Source organism: Acomys minous (genome assembly GCF_964271855.1).
Source record: "Acomys minous genome assembly, chromosome: 15".
NCBI classification, from domain to species: Eukaryota; Metazoa; Chordata; class Mammalia; order Rodentia; family Muridae; genus Acomys; species Acomys minous.
Genome location: NC_140497.1, coordinates 43,781,647 through 43,808,349, shown reverse-complemented (window position 1 = coordinate 43,808,349; position 26,703 = coordinate 43,781,647). Strand labels below are relative to the sequence as shown.

The 26,703-nt window shown below is 38.7% G+C and overlaps 1 long non-coding RNA gene across 1 annotated transcript in view; it reads left to right on the top strand.

The window, feature by feature from the left end:
* LOC311584864 overlaps window positions 1-17,351 on the top strand; it is a 134,074-nt gene extending 116,723 nt beyond the window's left edge. The window contains exon 3 of the long non-coding RNA XR_014775021.1: window positions 17,271-17,351. This is a non-coding gene — a long non-coding RNA (uncharacterized lncRNA). The remainder of the gene's footprint in view (window positions 1-17,270) is intronic.
* The last annotated feature ends 9,352 nt before the right edge of the window (window positions 17,352-26,703 follow it).

Below are 26,703 nucleotides of genomic sequence, written 5' to 3'. Positions count from 1 at the left end.
CTCATCTTTGTTTGGAGTATTTCTAATTATGACTTTGTGGATATTTCAATGATTGCATGAGGATGGGAGCCAAGGGTTTCTTTCCTCAGTTTTCTAGATCTCATTCCTCAGATACCCTCATATCTATTAGTTGGAATGTTTGTTATTGTGACAAATATCTGAGAAAACAAAGAGAGTGGATTTAATTTGGCTTATGGTTTCAGTTCACGGTTTGCTTAGCAATTGTTCTGAGCCAATAGTGAGACATTATAGCAGCAAGAGCATATGGGTGCTTGGTGGAGGAAAGTTGTTCACCTAATTGTGTCTGGGATATTACATGTATACCTTATACATATGAGTGTGCGCGCACATGTGGGTATGTGTGTGTGTGTGTGTGTGTGTGTGTGTGTGTGTGTGTGTGTTGAATGTGTCTGCCCTCAGTTACTTCCCACTTCTCTTTTTTTTTTCCACTCAGACCCCCAGCCTACTAGATGGCAGAACCCACATTCAGTGTGTGTCTTTCTCAATTCTCCCAGGAAAATTTATCTTGGAAAATGCCCTTACTTACAAACCCAGAAGAGCACTTTACTAATTTAGGCAGTTCACAATGACATCAAGCTGACATTCAACAGTAACTACCACATGTACTAAATGTTCTGTGCCCTAAACCCTTTGAATAGAGAGCTTTATACCTGCCATAAGGCAAGCATACAGATGATTGTTGGATGATTGTTTAGAATTCAGTTGATTTGTAAGCTTACTGTACAGCTCGCTGTATGAATCTCAAGTATTGGTCTAGTAATAGAATTTGTAAACAGAAGTACTGGGTCTACTCAAGTTAATTACAACCTGTCATTTCTAGGGGTATTGTTCAGGTACCAACTTAAAAGGACCTGCATTTCATGATTGGTGCTGTCCAAATAAAATACTTGTCAGATACAGACTCTCCTTGGACTGTGAACCTTCTCTCCAGTTACTTTATCTTTTTTTCTGGTAGACCATAAGTGTATTGCCATTTGGTGTGTGATCTATGAGGTGAAAAACAGCCAACAGTGTCATACGACCTAAAGGGGACAATGAAGCATTACAAGGCTGTATGCAAGTATGAATTGATAAGAACATTGCAATCTTCATTTAGCTAAAAAGCATGCTGTATCTATGAACTTTTGTTTGCTAGGCTTATGTGCAGGATCTTAAGCTTCCTATGGAGAAACTGATAAATCGGGTTTTAGAAAATAAAACTGTTGAAAGTCCTCAAAGATGTCAATCACCTTGAGAAAATGCTATTATTAATTCCTTCTGATGCCAAAGAGACAAAAGGAGAGATCTGTTAGGATTGAGAACTTTGCTCTGTTTCTATGAATGCATTAGTAACATGAAAAAAATTAACCTCCATTTGGTCAGGCATTAGTTTATTTGATTAATGTTAATATTCATGATGGTTCAGAATAACAGCAACTTGAACAGGGTCAACAGGACATTTTGAGTTTTATCAACTTCTCTGAAAATGGGCAAAGTCAACATGTAAATCATTGTGTATGTGTGCATCTGCACTTAAAAAAATCTTAGTAATTTATGCTAATTCTCTGCTAAGGAATTTATATTAAGAAAATAAATCTCACAAAGGTCTTTGTGAGAATCTTTTTTTATCAGCTAGATGGTTGTTTGTTTGTTGTTATTGCTTGTATTTTGTTTAGACTTTTCCTCCTTATTAAATTTTAAAAATCTTTAAGTTTACCTTGGTTTGTGTAAACTTTAAGTGTCTGTCAAGGTTTTCTAAGAGGTCTGACATAATCTAAATGTAGTTTTGGGAGAGTGGTTTCCTTTAGTTAACTCAGATTCAACATGGTTGGAACATGGTCTATAGTTTCAAGAATATGCTTTCATAAATTAAAGTTGAAAACATTTAGTAGCTCTTTTTTTGAAGTCTAAGGGCAAGCCCTCTTACTCAGTCTTGATGGCATACTAATCTAGCTTTTCTTAAATTGCATTTCCAGAATCATATTTTCTGTTGCTATATTTCAAAATGTTTAAAAGTATTCAGAATTTTTAAAATAATTGTTAAGTAAAAAAAAAAAAAACCAGAAAAAATTAAACTCCTGGGTTTAATTTTAAATCAGAATGTTATGAAAATTTAGCAGAATCATCTTTAACAATAATCAAGTGCTTGATTTGTGGGGAAAATACTGAAGATAGTTTAGCTGCTTGGCTTCACTGAAAGTGTAATAAAAGCAACTTTTGTGCAACTCTTAATTATTTTTTTGGTCTGGCTTCTACATAATAGTTCAGTTTACTCTTTGCAGTTTCAATTAACTTGTGATTTATGTTAAGAATTAAAGCTTGATGTATTTTATGTTTTCCTTAGACAACTCAATTAGATGAATAGACTTTATTATATTTTTTATTCAATAATTTTTATTCTTAAACAGAGATTTCTACACAATGATGACAAAATGGTTCTTTTCAAAAAGGAGATTTTTTAAAGGGTGCTTTTGTAGGGAAAAATTACACACTTCCTTGTGTTATACAGCAAACATCCTGTGTGTTATTTAGAGATCCTTTATCATGGAGGGTGGTCCAGTAGTGATTTACCAGGGGGAAAAGGAGTGTACAAAATTTAATTATTATTTGACCTCAAATAATTATATGCCACTAAACTAATTAAAGAGCCAATTAACAATGGACCACTAATGGGCAGTCTGCTCTTGCATGAGTCATTCTCCATTCACGAAGAATAAGTGATTTATGGTAGAAGCGAGTTGTGAAGGATGCTTTTGCGGATAACTATCGCTGTCATTTGCTATGTTAAATCACAGGCCAACCTCTGGATAAAAAGAGACAGGCTTATCATGAGCCAGGAAAACAGCAGCCCCAGCCTGATAGCTTTGAGTCAAGGCCTTGTTTCAGAGCTATGTATGACTCAGTGTGGGTAGCCGCGAGCTCTGTTCTCAACTCTTTCCGATCCAGCCGTCCAGTCTCTAATGTTCAGGTTGCGTGCCTCATGCTGATTTTTTTTTTGTGAAGTCTCTCACAGTCGGCCCTATTTTCTCCAAAGCATTCGTCTTCATTTCCAAGTGAATGGAGGGGAGTTTCAGTGGCAGTACTGTCTGTGAGGCAGTGTTAATAGTTCAACTAGGAAAACAACTGCAGGACTGACTAGAGGGATATGAAAGTCTAACATAAAGAAAGGCTTTTAATACGTCAGTATGAAGTGCTCAGTTTCTTGTGGGGACAACTTTATTTTTATGGTGAAAATAAAAGTACCCACAAATATAAACAAATATTCACACACATTATTATTGAGTGTGTATTTTTTATTTTCCATCTGTCACTTTTTGTAATTTATGAGTGCTTTTATGAATTCAATTTTTTTTCCTTATGACTAAACCATGAAAACATTTTCTTATTCCTTTCCTATTCAACAACCTACTGAGGAGTATAATTGGTTGGTTAAGAAGCAGCAATTTGGGGCTGGAGAGATGACAGGGCCAGTATGAGGATCTGAGTTAGAATTCCAAGCATCCCTGTAAAATTCCAGGTGTGACAGGTGCACCTGCTTGTAAGTCCAGTGCAGTGGGAGGTGGAGACAGGAGGTTCCCTGGGGCTCACTGGCCGCCAGCCTAACTCTATGTTCAGTGGGGGACACTGTCTCAAGAAATGAGGCAGATAGTGACAGAGTCCTTCTTCTGCCTTCTACACACTCACAGATATGCAGGCACACATATTTATATCACATCACACACACATGGGTGCTTGTGTGTACATACAGTACATACAAGAGAGTACATACAGTAACATAGGAAAATATTACTATATTATTATTGCATTTTTGTCAATAATAACACAATTGAGACAAAATGACAGGGACCTGGGTTCAAATTAGCAGGGATTATGGTTCCTTGGAAAAGCTATATTTTTTGTGGCAACTTCACTGCCTACAAAACCTGTCTATGAGTACTATGCTTAGAAAATAGGAAAAACTGGAAATTCAGATGTTTATGTGGCTTACGTTGGCTTTTTAAGGTTGAACACTAATGCAGCAATTTTTTGACACCACGCATGCTAACAGTGAGTTTTCAGGCTGTTTAGGGTTCCTGAGCTGCCAGCTTATAAACTTTGTTTTAATTTTGTGGATTTACCTTGCTTAAGTTTTCTTAGAAATGATCCTCATTTTCTTTTCTTTTTCCTCTTTTATTCAAAAAGATTATTTAGCACATTCTAACTTGATAATGTTTTTTTCCTCCCTATCTTCTCCCAGAGTCTCCTTACCCCATTTCCCACTCAATTTCATGATCTCTCTCTATCTCTTACACACACACACACACACACACACACACACACACACACACACACACACAAGCAAAGCCAAAGCAAACAAAAAAAGAAATCATTTTGTGTGTGGGTGTCTGGGGGAAGATGACAAAAGGATACCTCCAAATGAGAAACAAAAAGTGCACCCAACAAAAACTCCATGGAGTTTGCTTTGGCACTTTAAAGTTTGGGCCAAGTTTTATTTTATTTTATTTTTTAGTTTTTAATTTTTGAAAAATATATTTATTATTCTCTTTACAGCCTGATCCCAACCCCCTTCCTCCTCTCCTCCTGGTTCCTCCCTCACTCTCTTCCTCTCAATTCTGGATCCCCTTTTTCTCAGAGAATGGGAGGCCCCCAAGGGGTATTAGTCTATTCAGGAACCTCAAGTTACAGCAGGGCTAAGCACATCCTCTCCCACTGGGGCCTGAAAAGGGACCCAGTGACAGGTACTAGAGTCAGAGACAGCCCCTACTCCCATTGTTAGGGGACCCACATGATGACCACGCTGCACATCTGCTACATACATGTAGGGGATCTAGGTCCAGTCCATGGATGCTCTTTGGTTAGTGTTTAGTCTCTGTGATCCCCCAGGGGCCCAGGTTAGTTGACTCTGTAAGTCTTCCTGTGGTGTCCTTGACCCCTCTGGCTTCCTCCATTCTTCCTCCTACTCTTCCACAGCAAATATTACACTAATACCCTTTTGCAAGTAATGTACTATACATAACCTATTGTTAGTGCTTGGCAGGGGAGAAAAGAGATGATTAGTGTAGTAAGGTTAGCCTCTAATGGATCATCACACATCAACAGAGCTCATATTTTCTATATAGAAATCTTGGTAACCAAACCAAACCAAAACAAACCAAAACAAAACAAAAAACAAACAAAAACAAAAGATCTGCGTGTGGTGGCATATGCCTTTAATCCCAGCACTTGGAAGGCAAAGACAGGTGGATCGCTGTGAGTTCAAGGCCAGCCTGGTCCAGGACAGCCGGGGCTATACAGACAGACCCTGTCTCGAAACACCTGCCTCCTCACCCCTCCCCCAAAAAAAAGAAAGAAAAGAAAAGAAATCTTGGGCTTTTTCTAACTATCTTATCCTGTGAACTGAATTATGTCCCCATTAAGCTCTGACATTCACATATTGGAGTCCAGACTCCCACCACATGGGTAGTAGGAGACCTTTAAAGGGTTATTTGGGGCTGAATAGCCCTCTAATTCAATAGCTGTTTTAACTGATAAGAAAATCTCAGGGGCTGGAGGGATGGCTCAGCCATTAAAGGCTAAGCTCACAACCAAAAATATAATAGAAAATCTCAGGGACGTACATGCATAGAGGCGAGACCACAGAAAAGAGCACATACAAACCAGGAAGAGGGGCTTCAGGAGATAACAACCTCACTGGCAACTGGACCCAGGATTTCCAGCTGCCACACCTATGAAAATGGGAATTCTGTGCTTAAGCAAAAAAGAAAAAAAAATGACTCTTGCTTCCTTCATTCAAATGATGAGATAGCGACTTTCATATTTCCTGCAGTCCAGTAACATTCCGCTAATCCATTCTCGTTGAATTCAAACTATTTAGAAATAGGAAAGCAATTTTATAAACATCTTGGCATCTCATATTCTGTTGTGTGTAATAGACCTATCAACATGCTTATTTGTTAAGTAAATAGATGTGTTAAATTCTTTAATGTTTGCAAATAGCAATGCAATAAGTTTTCTTTGGAGTGGCAAACATTGGTGACTATAAATGTTGAAGTCTTCAAAAACCCATAGAATGCAATACTTTCTTTAAAAGTGACTTGTCCACACAAAGATATATAGAATTGGCATGATGTTTCATTGTATCAAAATATTGTGCATTTCTAGTACTGTTTCCTAATTGCATAATTTAACATAGTTATAAAAATGTCACTTAAGAAAATAAAACCAAACCAAATCCAAAAGCACACTAAATATACCTCCACCATTATCCCAGGGATACAGGGTTGGATCAACACATGAAAATCCATCAATGTAATCCATGATATAAACAACCTGAAAGGAAAAAAAATCACATGATAATCTCATTAGATGCAGAAAAAGATTCTGACAAAATACAACACCCTTTCATAATAAAAGTCTTGAAGAGGTGTGGCAAGACCCACACCTAAACATAATATATAAAGGCAACGTACAGGAAGCCTATAGCTAACATCAAATTAACTGGAAAGAAACTCAAAGCAATTCCAGTAAAATCAAGGACAAGACAAGGATAATCACTCTCTCCATATCTCTTCAATATAGTATTTGAAGTTCTAGCTAGAGCAATAAGACAACAAATGGAGATCAAGGGGATGCAAATTAAAAAGGAAGAAGTAAAAGTATCATAGGTATGTACATCAAAAGTATGATAGTGTATGTAAGTGACCCCTAAAATTTTACCAGAGAACTTCTACAGCTGATAAACACTTTCAGCAAAGTTGCTGGACGCAAGATTAATTTAAAAAACCAGTAGCCTTCCTGTGACAAATGACAAACCGGGGAGAGCTGGGAACAGAAAGACAAAAACCTTGTAGATAACAGAGAAACTGTGGGTGGGCGCATCTCTGTGACAAGCTGGAGACCTAAGTCAGGGTAGATTACCCAGGAATCTGAGGGGCACTCTAACAGACACTCCTAGTAGCAGGAGCCATGGAGACCGAAGAAGATACCCTCTAACTAGACAACTTTCCTAGTAGAGGGAGGGGAACACCATCCCATTCACAAAATCTTTGACTCAGTATTCACCACGTCTACAAGATGTGCAGAGATCAAATAGAGCAGATATAACAGAGATTGAGGGGATGTCCCATAATGCCTGGACCAACCCAAGACCCACCCCGTAGGAGAGAACCAACCCCTCTGACACTATTAACTTTACTCTGCTATGCTTGCAGACAGGAGCCTGGCAGAGTTGTCCTCTGGGAGGCTCCACTCAGCAGTGCCTCAAAACAGGTGCTGAGACTCACAGCTAACTAGTGAGTGATATATAGGGAGCCTTGAGGCAAAGTCAGGGGAAGGAGAAAAGGACCTAGAAGTGACAGGAGTTTCACAACAAGACCAAAAGAGCCAACTAACCAGGACCCAGAGAGCCTAAAGAGGCTGAAGCATCAACCAAGGAACTCGCGTGGACTGGACCTAGGCCCTGTACAGAGATGTAGCTGATGAGCAGCTAATATGATAATAATTATAATACAATATAATATATTATTATAATATATAGTATTATAATTGTATTACTATTTAATGTAACAAAGTGGTTAAATCAACTGTGTCCTTAGCATGGTGTGTTTATGTAGAAATAGAATACTTAGAAATATAAAATATTTTTTTATTTAGAAAAACAACAATGTGTTTGTGACATAAAAATTAAAATCATATAAATTAGTGTATAATATGAAAAGAGACATTCATTTTCATGTTATCCAAATATAAGCAATGCTTATAATGACATAGGGAAACTGGAAAACCAGGGAGGGGAGTCGGGGAAAGAGAGTGTCTGGATTTATACCAGATGTAGACAGTGTCCCTTGAGGTGCATTCATTATGGACATGCACAATTAATCCTTCAGCGACTCTGATCACATCGCGCCTTTCTTACCTGTTCATTGGCTGGCACCTGCCCATTAGGGGTGCACCTGGTTGAAATGCGAGTGACTCCCAACGTCAGCTTGTAAAATCGTGTTGTATAAATTTTCCTCTTTAAAATGTAGTAAAATAAATTCAGAAACAAAGAAAGACACCTACATAAACAAGTAGATCCCTGAAATGCACAAATGGCCACTGGATTCAACCAAAAAAAGAAAAAAAGAAAAAGAAAGAAAACCAGGTGGAAGGAGCATTTAAGGGGCCTTGGAGCACTGTGAATGCTTCTCACAGTGGTACAGTTATAGAAACACCTGGTTCTGCAAATGGGCCAGTCCATTGGGAAAATGTTCCAGCATTCAGTGGGGCTCGGAGTAGCTTTAGTACCTCACATAGGAGCTATGTGCTGATGCAGAACTCAAAACGCATGGGATCTCAGGCCAAATGGTCATTCCATGAACTTAATAAACCTTTGCTGTGTCTTAAAAAAATGAACCTATATAGATTATGAGACTTGCCTGATACACAGAACATACAGACTGAAGTTCACCTTTAGCTAATATGGAGACTTGAAGTCATCATTAAGCAGAATAGGAAAAACCAAGTTATTAACCAGATAGATGATTGGTATTTTTCTCTCTAATTAAGGTACCGAGACCAGAGTAATAATAAAATAACTTCATTGAGAAAGGACAACAATGGAGCACATGTGCCACACACATTATTTATTCCTAAGCATCTAGATTTTAACTTTTGCTATCAGTGCCGGGTAACATAAATCTCCAACTATGCCCAATTATATGTTTCATAACTGTTATTACTAACTCATGACTATAATCATTAAAGATATATTGTTTCAGTTTCCTGTCAATTTTACATGCAGTACTCAGTTTGACAGCAGGACTAAAAGCCAACAAATTAATAAAATTAAAATAACATTTCCATGTACTGGAATACATAAATAGAACAAATAGATAACCAGTAATACGAAAATCAAATAGAGCTTTAGACTTCACATAAGGGAAGAAATGATACTATCCAATGGTAGCAAGCACAAGACTTATTGCAGGGTTTATCTCCTAACCAAACCTTTTGAGAGGCGGCATCTCTTTTCTTCTCATTGCTGTGTTGTAGGAAAGAGAAGGCATCAAGCAAGCGCGTGGGTCACATACAGCAGCCATGTAGGTGGGAAGGCGAACAGTTTCTCTTCGAAGTTGTCACAGAGGTTGAATTATGCATGGTGGTTTCAATAAGATGTCAGGCGAATAATAGCGAGCACAAATGAGGGCCTTAAAGTGTGCATAAAGCACCTGAACTCTGACTCTGATTGGAGGAGGAGGAGGAGGAGGAGGAGGAGGAGGTGGAGGAGGAGGAGGAGGAGGAGGAAGGAGGAAGTATGCCACAGCGCGGTGTGATTGCTTCAGCCTTGTCAGTGGTTAACTCTTTTAGAAGAAGGGGAAAGAGACCAAGCAGAGAGCAACCAGGAGTAACCCTTACAGCCTCACAGTAGTGGCATGGGGGCTAGAGTGAACGCAAAGGAAGCTATAAGAAGTGGTCCAAATCGCTTTATATTTGAAGGGTTGTCAGCCTTGGGGACAACACAACAGAGTTCAAATCAGATTAAGAAAACGACGAAAACCAAATTTGTCAGCCTGTGAAATTAGAAAGGTGAAGTTGATTTTAGCTGATAAGAACTCCTACCTTGAAATAATACTGAGGAATATCAATTTTAATTTATTGTATAGGATCATGCCATAATTTGATAGTGACCCTGTTACACAGAATTGAAGTTTATATTTGTTCCTCAGTGTGATCAATATATTTGCATATGAGTACTCATATGAGTACTAACTCCAAGTGCTTACCTGTACTTCTGAGACTTGATACCCTATGAGCATATACAGGGGGAGGAAAGCCCCCTCAGGAACAGTCATAGGGGAGGGGGATAAGGGGAAAATGGGAGGGAGGGAAGAATGGGAGGATACAAGGGATGGTACAACCATTGAGATGTAACCAGAATAAATTAATAAAAAATTAAAAAAAATACTCTTTTGACTATATCAAAACATATGACTGTAAAGACACTTGGTATTGTTAATCTGTTTTAAAGAATGCTTACACATGTAACCACCATGTTGAACTAAAATGCAGAGCATGTATTTTACCTATTGTTTTATTGTAAATGATAAACACATTTAATTAATGATACTAGATATGATGCCAAGCATTTTACATATACCTTTTTACACGGGCCATCTCACTTCATTCTCACGGTTTTAGATGGTTGTATCTTATTTTACATTATGATCTCAGAGAAAGTAGTTGACATAAAATGTAGTTTTTTTTTAAATAACAGAACTCAAATTACTGCTTAACCTCAACATCTTACACTGTTGGTTGTTTGGTTTCCTTATTTGAAAGCTTCCCTGTGCTTGTTTTCCAGGGTCCAGGGTGTTTACTATGAGCTAGCTCTTACAGGCTTTTGGAAATGAGTTTTCTTCATATACTTCCTGTTGCTATAACAGAATAACTGAGACTGAATGACTTATGAAGAAGATAAATTTATCTTGGTTTACTAATCTGGAGGGCTATGGCATCTAAGAACATGGGGCTGGAAAGGACCTTGAAGAGCTGCATCTCATGGCAGAAAGAAGGAAGTAAAGTGATCATGTGAGGGGTGAATTAAGGGGTAAAAGACATGGGGCAGCCTCTCTGTACAATAGTTTCGCTCATAGTAACTTATCTAAGCCCTCTGAGAATGAAAATAAACCAGTCTGCAGCAGAAAGCTGTGGTGTCTTAAAACTCAGTTATGTTATGTGAACATGTTTTTGTTTTAAACCCAGGTGTGGGATATGGGGCTGATTCAGATTGTCCACAGCACTTTCCTTTGTTCACTTTAAGTCTTTATATATATATATATATATATATATATATATATATATATATATATATATATATATATATGTGTGTGTGTGTGTGTGTGTGTGTGTGTGTGTGTGTGTGTGTCTTTATATATATAGTATACCTTTGATCTTATTAATGAATACCAATTATTTTTCAAAGGCATATTACAATTTATATTTTCTCAATCTTTAATTTCATAGCCTTATTCACATTCACTTAGTCTTAGGGGTAACGTTTTCATGAAACTTAGGAGATGAATATGGGTTTTGTTGTTGTTTATTGTACTGTCACAATACAGTATCTCCTCTCCCATTATTTATTGTTGTTTTGAGACCAGGTCTCAGCATGTAGCACAGACTGGCTTTGAACTTACAATCTTTCCACCTTACCAGGCATGCATCACCATAGCCAGCTCCCATTTATTATTGTATACAGATGTCAGCATACTTTTGCTTTAAAAGGACAGCTAGTAACAGAGAGTGCCTGTTGCAACTCAGCTTTGCTGTCGTTGTTTAAGAGCAGCTAAAGCCTATATATATATTTATGAACAAAGTATAATTACGATCTCAAGACTCAGGCTTAAAGTTGAGGCCATGATGTGAAATAGCTCAAAATTAGCTTGTGGCTTATGGATGGAGAAACTGGAGAAGCCCTGAACTTACACAAGAAGTACATGAATTTCAACCATATTGTTTTTATGATGAAAAACAATGAATAGGAACCACATACACGGGTCCCTCACCAAATGCTTTTCCCATAATGTCTGTGAGATAAGATACAGTGAGAATCATTTTGGGCCACTAACTCATGGGGCGATTTGTTATGTAGCAAACAGAACTGTGATAGAAAGGGACACTTGGATCTGAGATGTTGCGCTAGCAAAATTCTGTCATTTGTTGTGTTGTGTTTTTGGAAGTGGTTGGAAAGTGGACCTTTCTGCACTGCAAAGCCTCCATAAGTGGGTTAGCAGAGAACTCATGGCATCAGTGAGTCAGAGGAAAGAGGGAAATATTAGTGGAAGTGAGAGAAAGTGAGATTCTTGTGGCATAGTGGAAAGTTTATCAGAGTTGTTCATACAAATTAAGTGAGGAAAAAGAAGACACAAACTGTATCATCCTGATGATGCAGCTGACAAGAGTTTTAGGCACAGTGTTGAAGTTGCTGTCTTAAAATTCCTCTATGGGCAAGATAAAAATATTTGGCAACCAGGGCCGCTTAATTTGTTACAAATAAAAATTCTTCAAGTGTCCTTGAACATTCTTCCTCTATTCTATACAATTAATTAAACTTATTTTATTTTTAAAGTAAAATATAATAATTATATAAAATATAATATGTCATCATATAAGGTGCATTTCTTGTATAAGATGTAACAATTCATTTCTAACTCCAATCCCTCTATATGACATCTTTTTATTTAGTTACTATTGTTACACATACATATATATGGATTAGTATATAAATACAACCTATTTGTGTTCATCTGATATTTCTCACATATATACATTTTAGGCCTTACCATTTGGGATTGGATAACCAATTAGGGGTTCATGCCTGGGAAAGACTGTTTCCTCTCTCTCTGAGTACTCATTAGTTGTCTTTAGCGCTTCATTTTGTGGTGAAGGAGGCTCCTTCGATTTTCTCCATCCATAGCGGCATGAGAACTGGTGTTGTCAGTTTGTTTAGGTAGCAACATTGTTGGATTTCACGGGTACAGACTTTCTGTCATATCTAGAAGGCAATCACACAGCCAACTTTCTGATCCTCTGGCTTTTCCAACCTTTACACCCTCTATCCTGTCATGTTACCTGAGCTGTGGGTATATGGGTTATGCTTTTCCAACCTTTACACCCTCTATCCTGTCATGTTACCTGAGCTGTGGGTATATGGATTATGCTGTAGACACATGAAGTAGGGATGGGCATCTCGTGGTCAGTCAGTTGTTAGTTGTGGTTTGACCAATTGCAAACAGAAACTTCCTAAGGAAGGGTAAGAACTACACTTGTCTATGGGATAAGTAGTTAGAATCCAGTTAGGAATTATGCTGGTACTGTAAAGCGGCAGTAGCAAGTTCTCTTCTAAGATATATCCATGACCTCATTAAGTGTGGGTGGTTGGCCAGATTTCCAGGACCAGGCATGATTTTGTTCCTGTTGAACAAGTCTTAAGTCTAACTAGACAGCTATTGGTTAGCACTAAGACATGAGTGCCACAGTCACACCTTATATTAGTCAGTGTTCTTTAGAAGAACATATATATATATATATATATATATATATATATATATAATTTATTAGACTTGCTTACAGGTTGTGGTCCAGCTAGTTCAAAAATGACTGTCTATCAATAGAAGGTCCAGGAATCCCATAGCTGCTTAGTCCATGAGCTTGAACATCTCAGCAGGTCTTCAGTATACACCAGAATTCCAGAGCAGGAGGCTCTAATGCCAGTGAAGAAATGGATTTGCCAGTGAGAGCAAGAGCAAGTAGGCAAAGCAAGCAAGGCTCTATTTCTGATGACCTTTATATAGGTTGCCAGCAGAAGTTGTTGGTTCAAAGATGCATCTTCCTACCTCAAAAGATCCAGATTAAAAACGGGTTTCCTCAATACAAATGATTTGATTAAGATACTTTTTTTCCCTGTAACCAGTGGAGGCTCCCTGTGGTGGGACTGGGACATCAACCCAGCCATAAAACCTTCAACTTATAGTTTGTACTGCCTGTAAGATGTGCTGCGGTAACAGTGGTGCAGAACTTGTGGGAGTAGGCAACCAATGACTAGTCTAACTTGAGGCCTACATCATGAGAGGGAGCCCATGCTTGACACTGCCTGGGGGGGGGGGGGCACAAAACCGAAGGTTGGATAGCCCAGAGATCTAAGATAGACCCAAGCATGACTGGCTAAATAAATAAATAAATAAAATGCAATGCCATGATTCCTAATGATATTCCGCTGTACCCATACTCATAAGCAGGGAGGCTTCATCCAGCCTCTGATGGGAGCAGATGCAGAGACCCACAGTCGAAGATTAGAAGGGCCTTAGGGAACTCTTTGGAGGAGAGCAAGACAGTATTGTAGGAGAGGGGTCTAGGATACCACAAGAACAGGGCCCACAGAACTAACCAGGCAGGGCTCATAGGGGCTCACAGAGACTGAAGTGACAATCAAGGATCATGCATGGCTCTGAGCTGGGCCCTCTGCAAATATGTTTTGGATATGTAGCTTGGTATTCTTTCGGGACTCCTAGCAGTGGGAGTTGTGGGCTGTCTCTGACCCTTTTGCCTGTTTTGGGAATCCCTTTCCTCATCCTGGGTTGCCTTGCTCAGCCTTGATATTAGAGTTTGTGCTTAGCCTTATTGTAACTTGTTATGCAGTGCTTGGTTGATATCCCTGGGAGGTCTGCTCTTTTCTGAAGGGAAACAGAGGAGGAGCAGATCAGGAGGAGAAGGGAGGTCAGGGGAGGAGCTGGAGGAGTGGAGGGAGGGGAAACTGTGGGAGAGAAGAATACATTACATAAAAAAAATTTTTTTTCAAAAAGTAGGAAGAAAGAAAAACTTTTATATTAGATGAATTTGTTTGGGTTAATTTTTTTTATCTGCAGCTGTTCACATAAGTATTACAAAATAGTTTTCCAAGGGTTTTGTGCCGTTAATGGGCTGTTTCTATTTTGTACAAGCTTTTGTTTCTCTCCACATTCTATTTTCTTATTTTTTTAAATTTTTTTTATTCATTTATTCTTGTTACATCTCAATGTTTATCCCATCCCTTGTATCCTCCCATTCTTCCCTCCCTCCCATTTTTCCCTTATTCCCCTCCCTGGATAATCCCGAGGGGGATTTCTTCCCCCTGTATATGCTCATAGGGTATCAAGTCTCTTCTTGGTAACCTGCTATCATTAAATAAAAATTAATAAAAATATGTACTTAGTGACAAAAAGACACCTCACAGGTGCACCCAGCCACTTCAGTTATAGTTAATTCCAGATGTTGTTGACTGTCAAGAACAGCCATTACAGAACTTTAGGGGTATCTTGGCATGGTGATCATTCTTGTGGTTGCTAGGCATCATAGCGGGTAGGAAGTTTCTCCTAGCTGGTGCTGGTGTTTCGTTAGATAGTCTATGGACAACTGGCATCACTTAATTTAAACTATATACACATATATGCACATGTATTTATGCACATAATATGCAATTTGGGTTAAATATAAAAATAACATGATTCTCTAAGGATTTTTCAAGCATCCTAGTGTGGTTTATTCTTTTTTTTCTCCTTCGCTCTATCTACTATCCACCCCACAGCTAATTAAAACCCCTCCTCAACTTTCTCCATTTTCCCCTTCCTATAAATTGAGCCTATAGCATTTTAATAGAAATGCCTGAGTGATTAACTCAAACCCTTTCGTTTCTTCATGGCATGAATCCACAAAGACCTCCACAGTCAGATTATCTTATAGGCATTCCTTGCCATTGTTATAAAACATATCTTTCCTTTTAAGGACAAAATTTTGTAAGAAATTCTCGACGTTATTACTCATAATAAATATATGTCACATGAATGATTAATGTTTTAAATCTGTCAAACAATATCAAGAAATTTTTAAAACCTAAGTCTTTCATAAGGCCAAAGAGAGATACATATGTGAAAATGAATGGGCAATTCTTGGTCTACAGAGTTTCTTTGTTTTAAATATTCATTTAACTAATGGTAGCATATGAAGTGAAATGAACATTGAAGTGTGGTGTGGCGGGTGCCTTGCCAGTACTGTATTTTGTTTCCAATACAGGATCTCTTGAAGTCCAGGCTGCCCTCAAGCTCTTGATCCTCCTAACTTTACCTCTCAAGTGCTGGGGTTATAGGTATGCTCTACCACACCTGGGTAGGATTCACGTGCTCCTCCTCCATCCTGTTCTCTTTCCTCCCTTCCTATCCTTTCTCTCTTCTTTCAGGGGATTGAACCCTGCAGCACATATACATTAAACATTTGCTGGATGCCAGCCAGGCTTTCTATCTTTTCAGGCTCAAGTGCATTTAGTTTTACACTAGGAGTGCTCCAGTAAAATGACTGATTGCACAATTTAATCCTGGGGTTGAGGGAGCCTTACACTTTCCAGCATTTAACCATACAAAACTACTATGGTCATAGATTACAAAGGCATGGGACATCAGCTGTTCTATATTACTCTGTCCAGTATTTTCACACTCATGGGCAAGTTATTTTATTTATTTGAGTCTGAATACCTTTATTTATAACATGGAGAAAATAAGTTTACTTCTTGGAATCATCAAAAGAATTGCATATAGTGGTGTACATACAATAATTTGCACAGTGTTTAGCTGTGGTCCTTCGATCAACACAAGGCACTTATTTTTTTAATTTTGAACTTTATTTTTTATTATGTTTCTTTTTTAACATATACATTTATATTACTACACATGGGTAAAATAAACTACATACAGCAGGAAGAACCATGAGACAATCAGAAATTATACAAATGTTACATTCATTTGTATTTGTATTTGGCTATTCATATTTGGCAAACTTGAAGTAAACATCGTTCCTATCTTGTTGGGTCTAAATTTCTGAATGGAGATTAATATCTATCATATCTCATCTCTATTAACTTAAAGCATCTATCTTGATCTAAAAACATCTTAACCCCTAACCTACTAAGCTTAATTGACAGACTAAACTATCTGGTCTTCAAACCCATCAGAGACTTAAGAAGGGATTAAAACTTAAATACTTGAGTGAACCCAGAGTTCAGATTAGCAGTTTCAAAAATGAAACAAAACAAAACAAAACAAAACAAAAACGACTGAGACAGTTTACTGCCTGAATAGTCACCCAACACTTTTTATAATGCTGGAGCATCACCTTTAGTCTTCTGGCCCTATCTCTGACAGACACATTTGCAAGGCAAGAACTATTGAGGACTTGCTTACCCTGTCTTGGCAGAGTTTGGCCACCTACTCTGCCTGCATCTAAACTTGCCAATTTTTAGGCAGAATTCTGTCTGTGGCAGAAATAAGAACATTTTGCCCAGGGGCTTGTTTGCCACATTTGAAGCCAACTCCATAAGGAGGTTCTTTGATGCTCATCATCTTCTTTGAGGTCTGCTGGGTGTTGCCAGGAGTTAACTTGTCTTGTTGTCAGAGAATCTTTAGGATAATAAAAAACATCTTTAAATGCCATATTCTGTAGGTCTCTGAGGTTTTTAAGCCCTTATTTAACTATTTTATCTCATATACCTATAGAATCATATCTATCTCTTAGACCTAGAGTATATATATTCTTGTGATAAAGTTAGACTAGATTTTGACATGAGCATGATTTGCATCAATATACAAATTTCAATACCATTGAACTAAAAATAATCTTATTTGTGAGTAGCAATCAGGGCCTTGAGATGAAGAGTATATGCATCTTCCCTCTATTTTTCTTAATCTCTCTTTCTTTCTTTTCAGCACCTATCTCCTTACCTACAAAAGAAAACAAAGGAGAAGAGATACGTCCCCATTATTTTTCCATCAATACCATCCCTGTAGTCTGAGCAGTGACAGAAGTTTCAAAATAACAGCAGCACAGGTATTAGCTTTACTAAGGGTCCAAATTAGGAAACAAGCATATACTAGCAACCACATCCTCAGCACAAAGTACACATGCTTCTAGAACTTTCAAAGAAAGGGTCTGGTTGAACTCGCATTTGCAGATTTAGACAGCCATTTTCTCCTTCCAACTGTCAGCCTGCTGCTGGGACCGCATGCGTTCATTGTCTTTCACTGCAGTTTGAGAGAGTTCAGAAAAATGAAAAGAAGCTTTCTACCAGAGAGTTTTATTTTGAAAGTCTTTTTCTGTAAATTCTTTCTTACCAATTTATTTTTATTTTACAAGTTCATTTCGAAGTTGGGTGACTGTTCAGGCAGCAAATTGTCAATGACATTTTTATTTTTCACTTTGGAAGCTGTTAACCTAAACTTCCTGTTTACTCGGGCAATTAAGTTTTATTTCTTCTCAAGTTTCTGATAGAGTTGAAGACCAGTCTTACTATTAAGCTTAGCCATTTAGGGGTCAAGATGTTTTTAGGTCTAGATAGATGTTTTAAGATGATAAAGATAAGATATGATAGAGAGTGATTTACATTCAGAATTTTAGATGCACCATGATAGGAAAGATGTTTTCTTCAAGGTTGCCATCTACAATTAGTCAAAACACTATGAATGTAAACATTTATATAATGCCTGATTGTTTCATGGTTCTTCTTGCTGTATGTAGTTTATTTTATATATGTGTAATAATATAAATGTTTACATATTTGCATAGGCTGTACATAGGCTGACACACACTGGTGCCCTCCCATTCCTCACCTTCACAGCTTTTGACTGTCTTTCTGGTTCCCTGCCTCAGTCTTCTCCTCCATAAGCATCCATGTGGGTCTCTGCAGATATGCTATGGAGCTGAAGAACCTCAGCATCCCATCTTGTGGACTAACAATTAATGCCTCAGTTTCCACATATGATATAAGGTCAAAAAGTGTAATTTTGCTAACAACTTCTAGCAAAAATCACAAAATATTGGCATTTCTAGAGGGAATGAATGCCCAAAAATTACATAATATTTAGCCACTTTAAACTTGTTTTCATTAGTCCTTCTACTCCTTTTACCAGAAGGAGACCAAATGTTAGAGAATTTGAGCTATTTGTGCAATATGTCACAGGTAAGAGTTGGGGAATTGGTTTTAGATCAAAGTCTATTCTTATATCCAAGCCTTATTTTGATTAGATTTCATAGTCTCCCACCAACCCCAGCACTTATCACTAGAGCATAAAATTCATATACTTGTTTTCCTTGCTCTAAACTGTGGACAACTTATAGGAAGGGTATATTTATATTGCTTCTTCTAATTCCAGCTCAGACATGTAATTGATTAAACAATTGAGAATTTTCCCCTATATTTATGTACTTATACCTTTCTCCATATTTCTATCGTTTGAAACCTTTTGAGAAACTTTTAATTAAGATCTCAGAATCTCTCAGAGATCTTGTATTATGAGATCTTCACTCCTAAACAGTCCCTCAGATCACACCTGGAATTAACCCACAGATTGCAGAACTCCATGTCTAGTTGCTAGATCGGGATTGTACCAAGATAGAAGAGAGTTAAAGACAAGGACAGAAAACAGCAGCCTGCCATAGCAAAGGATAAATGAGCCTTAGGAAACAGTATACCAACAGATATGTGGGGAGAACTGAAAAAGAGTGTGCAACAACCTCTGTGACATGGAAGAGGAAAGCCTTCTCTAGGACAGCATTAAACATTAGAGACAGTGTCAACAGTCAGCTGGATTTAAGCTCACTATGCATGTAACATTTTTAGGGGTTTAAGTTTAACTTCTTTAAGCTTGAAATTCAGAAAGTTTAGTTCAATGCCATCTTTTTTTTTGATGCATGTGCAGAAGTTGTGCTCTTGGATGATTGCCTATAGCTGTTGTGCTAAAGACTACTGCTCTATAGGAAATCCAGACAGCGAAAACATTTTTATATCATCACTATTACTCATGACGTATTTATTAAGTACAAACTATGAACTATGAATCAAGGGAGATATAAAATAAATGCTTATATTGTAAGTCAAGGGGATTGTGAGTACTATGAAGAAAAACAGGCATGGCAAGACGGTCAGGTATGAAGTACTAGAAGGCTGCAGCTATTTTGTATGGGTGCTGAGAAGGGCCTTCTTTTGGTGAGATGATATTTGAGATAGGATCTGAGGAGAGCAAGGAAGCATTGCCACATTGTCATTTGGAGGAAGAGTACTCCTTGCTATGAGAACAGCAAGTCCAAAATCTCTTGGAAAACTCTTAATGTGCTTGAAGAAAAGTGAGATGAGTGGAAGAGAAGGAGCCAAGCACAAATGATGATAGATAATGGTGAAGAGCGGATGGGACCATATTAGACTTTCATTTTTACCAATAGAGTAAAGGCTGTGGGAGATGACCTCTCAAGAGGGGAATAGAGAGGAGAGAGATAGACGTAGAAAATTATCCAATAAGTGGAATGCTGGCATACTTTTAAAAATGGTTTTTATTTTGGGTTCCTTAAATCTCTTTTTCTATACTTCAGCCCAATCCATTCCAACACCCCAACACCAGGTAAGAGAGAAAGTAGGTTAGTTGGAAGAGGGTCTATAGTTCTCCTTAGCTGCTTCCTGCTGTTCAGGGTGGCCAAGTTCCTTAGGGCAAGTCCAATCCTAGATTTAGGATATCTCCAACTTCTTCATCACCCTACATCAACAGCAACCAAGAGCAGCAGAAGGGAAGTACCAGCAGCCTTCTTTCTTGAAGTTTCCAGTCTCCCTTCAGGTAGGGCTTTTTAAAAATTTTAACTTATTGTTATTTAGGCAGATTACATCCTGAATGTTATCCCCTTGCTTTTATCATCCCATTCCCACCTCCCTCCCTCTTCCACCCTATTCCCCTCCCCTACACCTCTGACATAAGGGGACATTACCCCCTTACCATATGGCCACAGCATATCATCCAGATAGCCTGCTTCCCTTTCCTCTGTGTGCCGCTGGGCCTCCCCACCAAGGGGAAGTGATCAAATTGGGAGCACCAGAGTTCATATCAGAGGCTGTCCCTGATCTCCCCACAACCACGGAGAATGAGCTAGCCACTGGCTAGATCTGAACAGAGGGTTTAGGTTTACTGCATGGATTGTCCTTGGTTGGTGCAACAGTTTGTAAAGGGCCCCTGGGTCCAAATCTGTCAGCCTTGGTGGTCTCCTTGACTCTAGAACCCTCTACGATTCGCTGAAAGAGGAGACAGGAGGATAACAAGTTCGAGGGGTCTGGCTTTTATTCCCACCGGCAAACCCACACGCCCAATAGAGGTAGTTCACAAGTGAAAAACACCACGTACTGTCTCAGGAAGCAACTATCGGTGGTGGGCAAACTGTAGCATCCTCCATATCCTACACATGGAATTAAAACAAAAACACGTTTACATATAAACCAAAGTTTCCACAATGGTGGGAGACTGGTAGTTTCAGCAAGGATGGATGCCACAGAGGTGTTGAAAAATGGCCCGTCTCTAAGAAACTTTCCCCCTGCTATGTAGTATATATAGAACCAGAAAGTGTTATGTAGCCTGCTGGGAGTAAAGACATCAGTGTTCTTACCCAACATTGTGCTCTTTATACTACAGTGCTGAGATCCTAGCATGATGTGTCCACTGGTGGGATAATGGCATGGTAGCTATGAGAGTAACCAAATGCATTCTGATTGAATATGAGGCCTGTTCCACTAGACAGATCTTTATACCTGGAGTTGAAAGCAGGAGAACATAGGCCCTGGTGGAAGTCTACTGCTGTTTTCTTGACAAATGATCATGCTGTTATACTACACTCTAAATATTTGTGTTTATATACATATGCGAGTTACAATTAACTTTGGTCAGATAAACTTCTTTTATTTTCCCCTTTGGGAGCAGTGATTAATGCAGACACTCATAAGTAGTCAACATAAATAGGTCTTAGGCTTAGCTGTGAATGGATCGTCTAGATCAGCACTTCACATCTAAGGCTTCGTACAAGAGGGGGTGGAACGTCCCCTGGATGGGGAGACCTAGTGGCACTCAGAGGAAGGATAGCAGGCTACCAAGAAGAGACTTGATACCCTATGAGCATATACAGGGGGAGGAAGTCCCTCTCAGTCACAGTCATAGGGGAGGGGAGTAAGGGGAAAATGGGAGGGAGGGAGGAATGGGAGGATACAAGGATGGGATAACCATTGAGATGTAATATGAATAAAATAATAAAACATAAAAAATGAAAAAAATTGCATAATACACCTCCAAAAAATAATAAGAGGAGGTTGAAAGAATAAAAGACCTATCAGATGGGAGTGAGCCCTGTCACATGCTGAGTTCTGGATACGATATGGCTACAGAATGCATCGACTCACATTAGTGCCAATTACCTGCACAAGACCTGCCCAAGCCAATCAAAATTCCAGCACATGTGGAGGATGGATCTTTAAGAGGAACTGACAGTTGACAGTTGCTGAGAGAAGGGCAGTCATTCTGCTTTTGAGATGTGAACACTGGAAGGTGCTCCTGCCTCAGTGTATGGCCACACATCCCTGTACATATGCAAAGAACTAACTGTGCTCGGCAACAAAAATGAAGTAAAGAGGGAATAATTTAGGGAGGGAGATTGGGTGCAGGCACGAGTGGGTATTTATTGAAGGGAGGTTTTGATGGGTAGATATGAGCAATATAATTTGCATATGTGTATCAAACAGTCAAGAATAAAAAATATCATTCAAAATAAAGAAAAATTGGTGATACTTTGAACATATCCTATAGGTAAAGCCAATAGGCTTGACAGATACAGTGAGATGGAGAGCTAAGAATGCTTCTGCATCCCTAGGTCTGAGGCATTAGGAAACTAGAGCTGCTATTGACTGAATTGGGGAAGGCTGCGTGTGGAACGGAGGGTTTCATGGTGAAGAAAGAGAACATGGGAAAGGGAAGGCAACAACACTTTCATCTCATCATAATGAGGGCAGCACTTGTAAACAAGTCTAGAGAGCTTTAATTCTGGCACTGGGAGTCTTATAGTACTCTGCATAGACTTTCTTCTGGAGGACTGATCTCTTTAAGACACCAACTACAACTTTTGTCTCTCATAAATTAAAAGGACAATAAGTTGAAGTTGCTCAGGATAAAATAGAAAATCTCTATAGATTGTCTGGATACACACTGTTTCATGGATATTCCCTCCTTTCTTAACAGAGATAATTTTCTGGTGCAGAGGCCAGGGAGCATATGTTTAATGTAAATAGAGAGGCAGGTCTCTGGGGGTTTTCAAAGTCTGGGCCATGATTACAGTAGTGGAAAGTATGCAATGAACACTGATCTCTAATGTGTAGGTGAGTTAACCCACAGATCAAAGAATAGTCAAGATCTTAGCTGTCATTCTGAATCGGAAATGTTCTGGTGGCCTTCTCTGAGGAGTGTGTGCATGAACAGCCTTGACACTCTTTCAGCCACAGCTACGTGTATACTGAGTGTGACTGAGCACACTTTCCTCTCCTTGTGGACCTTCCACTAAGGGTTATTAAGTTGGGATTTACTTTTGTATGTTGACTTGAGCCCTTTTCTTCCACAAACAAATTCTCCTTATTCAATCAAATAAGTCTGAAACTCTGTTAGAGATGTAGCTCAGTGGTAGAGCACATTCTGTTAGCATTCTTAAAGGCCATGGGATGCGTGCCCAGCTTTGCAAGAATAAACACACACACACACACACACACACACACACACACACACACACACACACACGCACACACGCACACACACATACACCAACTAGAAACTTGAAATCATCATTATACTTAGTCAGAATATTAGCAGGCAGTAAAAGCCCACAACTAATGTACTCATGGAAAAGTCATTATGGGTTCAACAGGCGTGCATTCTAATAAGAGCTCCTGTGTCTTTTGTTTGTGTCCAACAAATGTCTGCTCATCAGTCAAACAGCAACTCTAAGAGGTAAGTCTCTCTGACCAATAGCAACAACAGAGCAATCTTGTTTCTAAACATAGAAGCAATTTTAGGGCTCATTTCAAGGAAGAGAGACAATTACTGACCCAAACAAACAAGCCAGTGTCTTTGTACTTCAGGCACCAAGCATTCTGTCAGAGCAGGGACTGGGGTCAAGATCAGAAAATCAGCATGCTTGGATGGAGTGCTGAGCTCCCAGGAGGATCCCTGACTGTCGATGAGCCATTTAAGTGTGTCTCTTTAATTGACAGATTCGCTAACTGAAATGGAATGCGAAACCCAGGAGACTATAGCACCCTGTTGACGATTGTTGGCACCCACTTGCTAATAAGAAAATTGTTATTGCACTCACCAGAAATGGGAAACTTAAGTAAAAAAAAAGAAAAAAAAGCCAATGACATTTGATGTTTCAGCATGTCATTTCTGAGTTGTTTCAAAACCCTAATTATATGTATATATATATTTCATTTTAATTTATTATAATTTATTCAGATTACATTCCAATTGTTATCCCCTCACTTTTATCTTCCTGTTCCCACCCTCCCTCCTTCCTCTACCCTATTCCCTCCCCTAGACCTCTGACAGAAAGGGACCTCCTCCCTCATCCTATGAACACAGCCTATCAGGTCTCATCCAGATAGCCTTCTTCCCCTTCCTCTGTGTGCCACTAGGCCTCCTCACCTCCTAACTATATTTTAAAAACAACTTTGGCTTCAGAGAAAGGTTGTGTCAAATTAATGTTCTTTACTCCAGTTAAGTTCGATTCTATGAACAGAGTAAATATGGTCTCCATAAGTAATCCTGCTGAACTTCCCGTCTCTGCTCACTGCCTCATTATTTTAGAGAACTTGTCTGCATTCTGTGGCACATGCCTGTATCAGAGTGTTGGTTTCCAGGGTTCTACTCCCAACTCATGGCTTCACCCCAGGACATTTTCTCTACCTCTATATATCTGTAATAATTACCTTTTCTGTTTTCTTCTTCTCTCTTCTCTCCTCTCTTCTCTTCTCTCTTCTCCTCTCCTCTTCTCTTCTTGTTTTGTTATTTTTTTCCAGATGGAAGCTAGGCTGTGCACATGTCAGGCAGATACTTTGTCACTGAACCATATCCTCAGCCTGTTTCCTTTATCTTGAGGTCCCACTACTTTTTACTCTATCTTTGTTACTCTTGTTCTTGGATTTAAAGGAAATAAACACAAGTATTGTTTCATATATATTTTTAAATCCTCAATGTCTTTAGCCTCCAGGCTAGCCACAGATACTACCTTCTACTTTAGTGAGGATGAACATATTTCTACAATATATTTCATCACTTTGCCATGTTCAGTTCTCATATTTTCTTGCCTGGCACAGTTAGTAATTCAATAAATATTTGACAAATAAGTAACTGGTTCATTTTTTTTATTCAGGTCACACACACACAGAGTAGTGTTTCACCCTGCCTCCATCCCTTCTGCTTAAACATGAAGAGGATTCACATATTTTTCTAATTTAAAATTTTTAGAAAAAAATGTTACTTTCCAGGCACAATGTCTAATACCCATATTTCCAGTGCACACAGAATCTGTGAGTTTTAGTCTAGCCTGGGCTACAGTAGCAAGCTTCTGGGATTAGATTATAACTGTGTCTCAGAAAATATGAATGCAAATATGTTTAAGAGGTAATATAAGATTACTAGATATAGAGAAAATTACAGTATATATTGGGGTATACTTAGTTTTTTCCCCTTTATTATTATTTATTTTTCCAAGTTAAGTCTCTTCATTGTTGTTGCTATTGTCATCGTTGTATTTCTTTTTGACACTGGGTCTCACTCTATAGCTGAGCCTGGCCTAGAACTCACTATGTAGCCCACGCTGGCCTCATCCTATTTCAGTCATCATCTCAACTTTGGCTTTGCTTATTTAAAAAACATTTCTTTAAACCTCTACTTTTGCCTACCAACTGCAACATTTTGTTTTTTCAGGCAGGTTCTGGCTGTATAGCACATGATAGATTCAAATTCATGATGCTCTTAGTAATTTTTCACATAGCAGGAGATGGAGGTGAGGGAGAAGAATTCTCTAGCCTTAGCTGTTTCCAATGAACCATGCCACTGGGCTCTGAATTCTACAAGCATTTTTCAGTTCCTGCCTCTCAAAAGCAGCAGTGGACAGAACAGCAAAGTGGGACTGGAGCTGGGCATTTCTCTCACTCAGCAGGTCACTTCAACTCCGATAACACCAAAGGGGGTTAGGCTCTGGTTGGATGCTCTTCTGAGGGCCTGCCTTGTTAAGAACACAGCACCCAGGTTGCTCACTTCAAAAGTTTGTGTTTCCTCTTTCCTTGTCATAATTACAAGGTAATGGTTCCCCAATATTTCTCATTAAAACCCTAATGTATTCTTAGAGCTAAATAGGCCGAAGGGAAGGCTCATCAGTTAAAATCACTTACTTTGCTTTGTGAAACCAGGGTAAGTTCCCCACACCCACGTGGCAGATCACAGTTGCCTGTAACTACAATTCAAGGGGATCTGAATCCTCTTCTGGCACTGTATTCTTATGATTCACTTCATCATTCAGAAAAAACACCAATATGAATACACCTGTATTGAAGAAGACACATGGATGGGCACCTTGCTTTGCTTTAGATCTGTTTGACTGCTCAGCTCCCAGTTTCTGCCATGCCCCTCCTCTCAGACTTTACTGAGTATACCACAAAGAAGAAGGGAGCAAGGCATGATAAACTGCCCGCCCTATGACCTTCTTTTGAAGGCTGAAAGAGGGGAGGTACTGGGGCAGGCCTTGAAGATCATCTCCTTTTCTAGTTCCATCTTGCATTCTCTGAGTCCTATTTGCCGTGATGTGAGAGTCTTTGTTTCATTTTCTTCCACAGTGAGTTATACCATGCCTTACAACCATAGTGAACTGAAATTTCCTAGCAACCATGAGCTGAAATTAATTCTTCCTCTTGTACTTTGTCCTATCTGATAGTATATGATAGGAAGGAAAAAAAAGACACATGCCTGTGATGGCAGCACTTACATCTTTTGCTCTCAGAGTCCAATCTAAAAAGGGCTTTTAACTTTTCAGTTTGCCCTTCTTTCTAAATTATTGATAAGATGTGGTGGTGACTAGAAAGTTCCTTACATGAGGAATGGGAAACTGGAACTCCAATAGCAACATCTTTAAAATCTTGAAAGGAGAGATAGTGAAGCCAAAATTCCACAGGAAATGAAAATGTTCCTAAATATAAGTTAGGAATAAAACTTTCAGATAAGCAGTAACTAAGAAAAACTACTGTGAGTTATATAAACACACACTTGTTCTGTATATTTTTTATTTTTTAATTTAAAA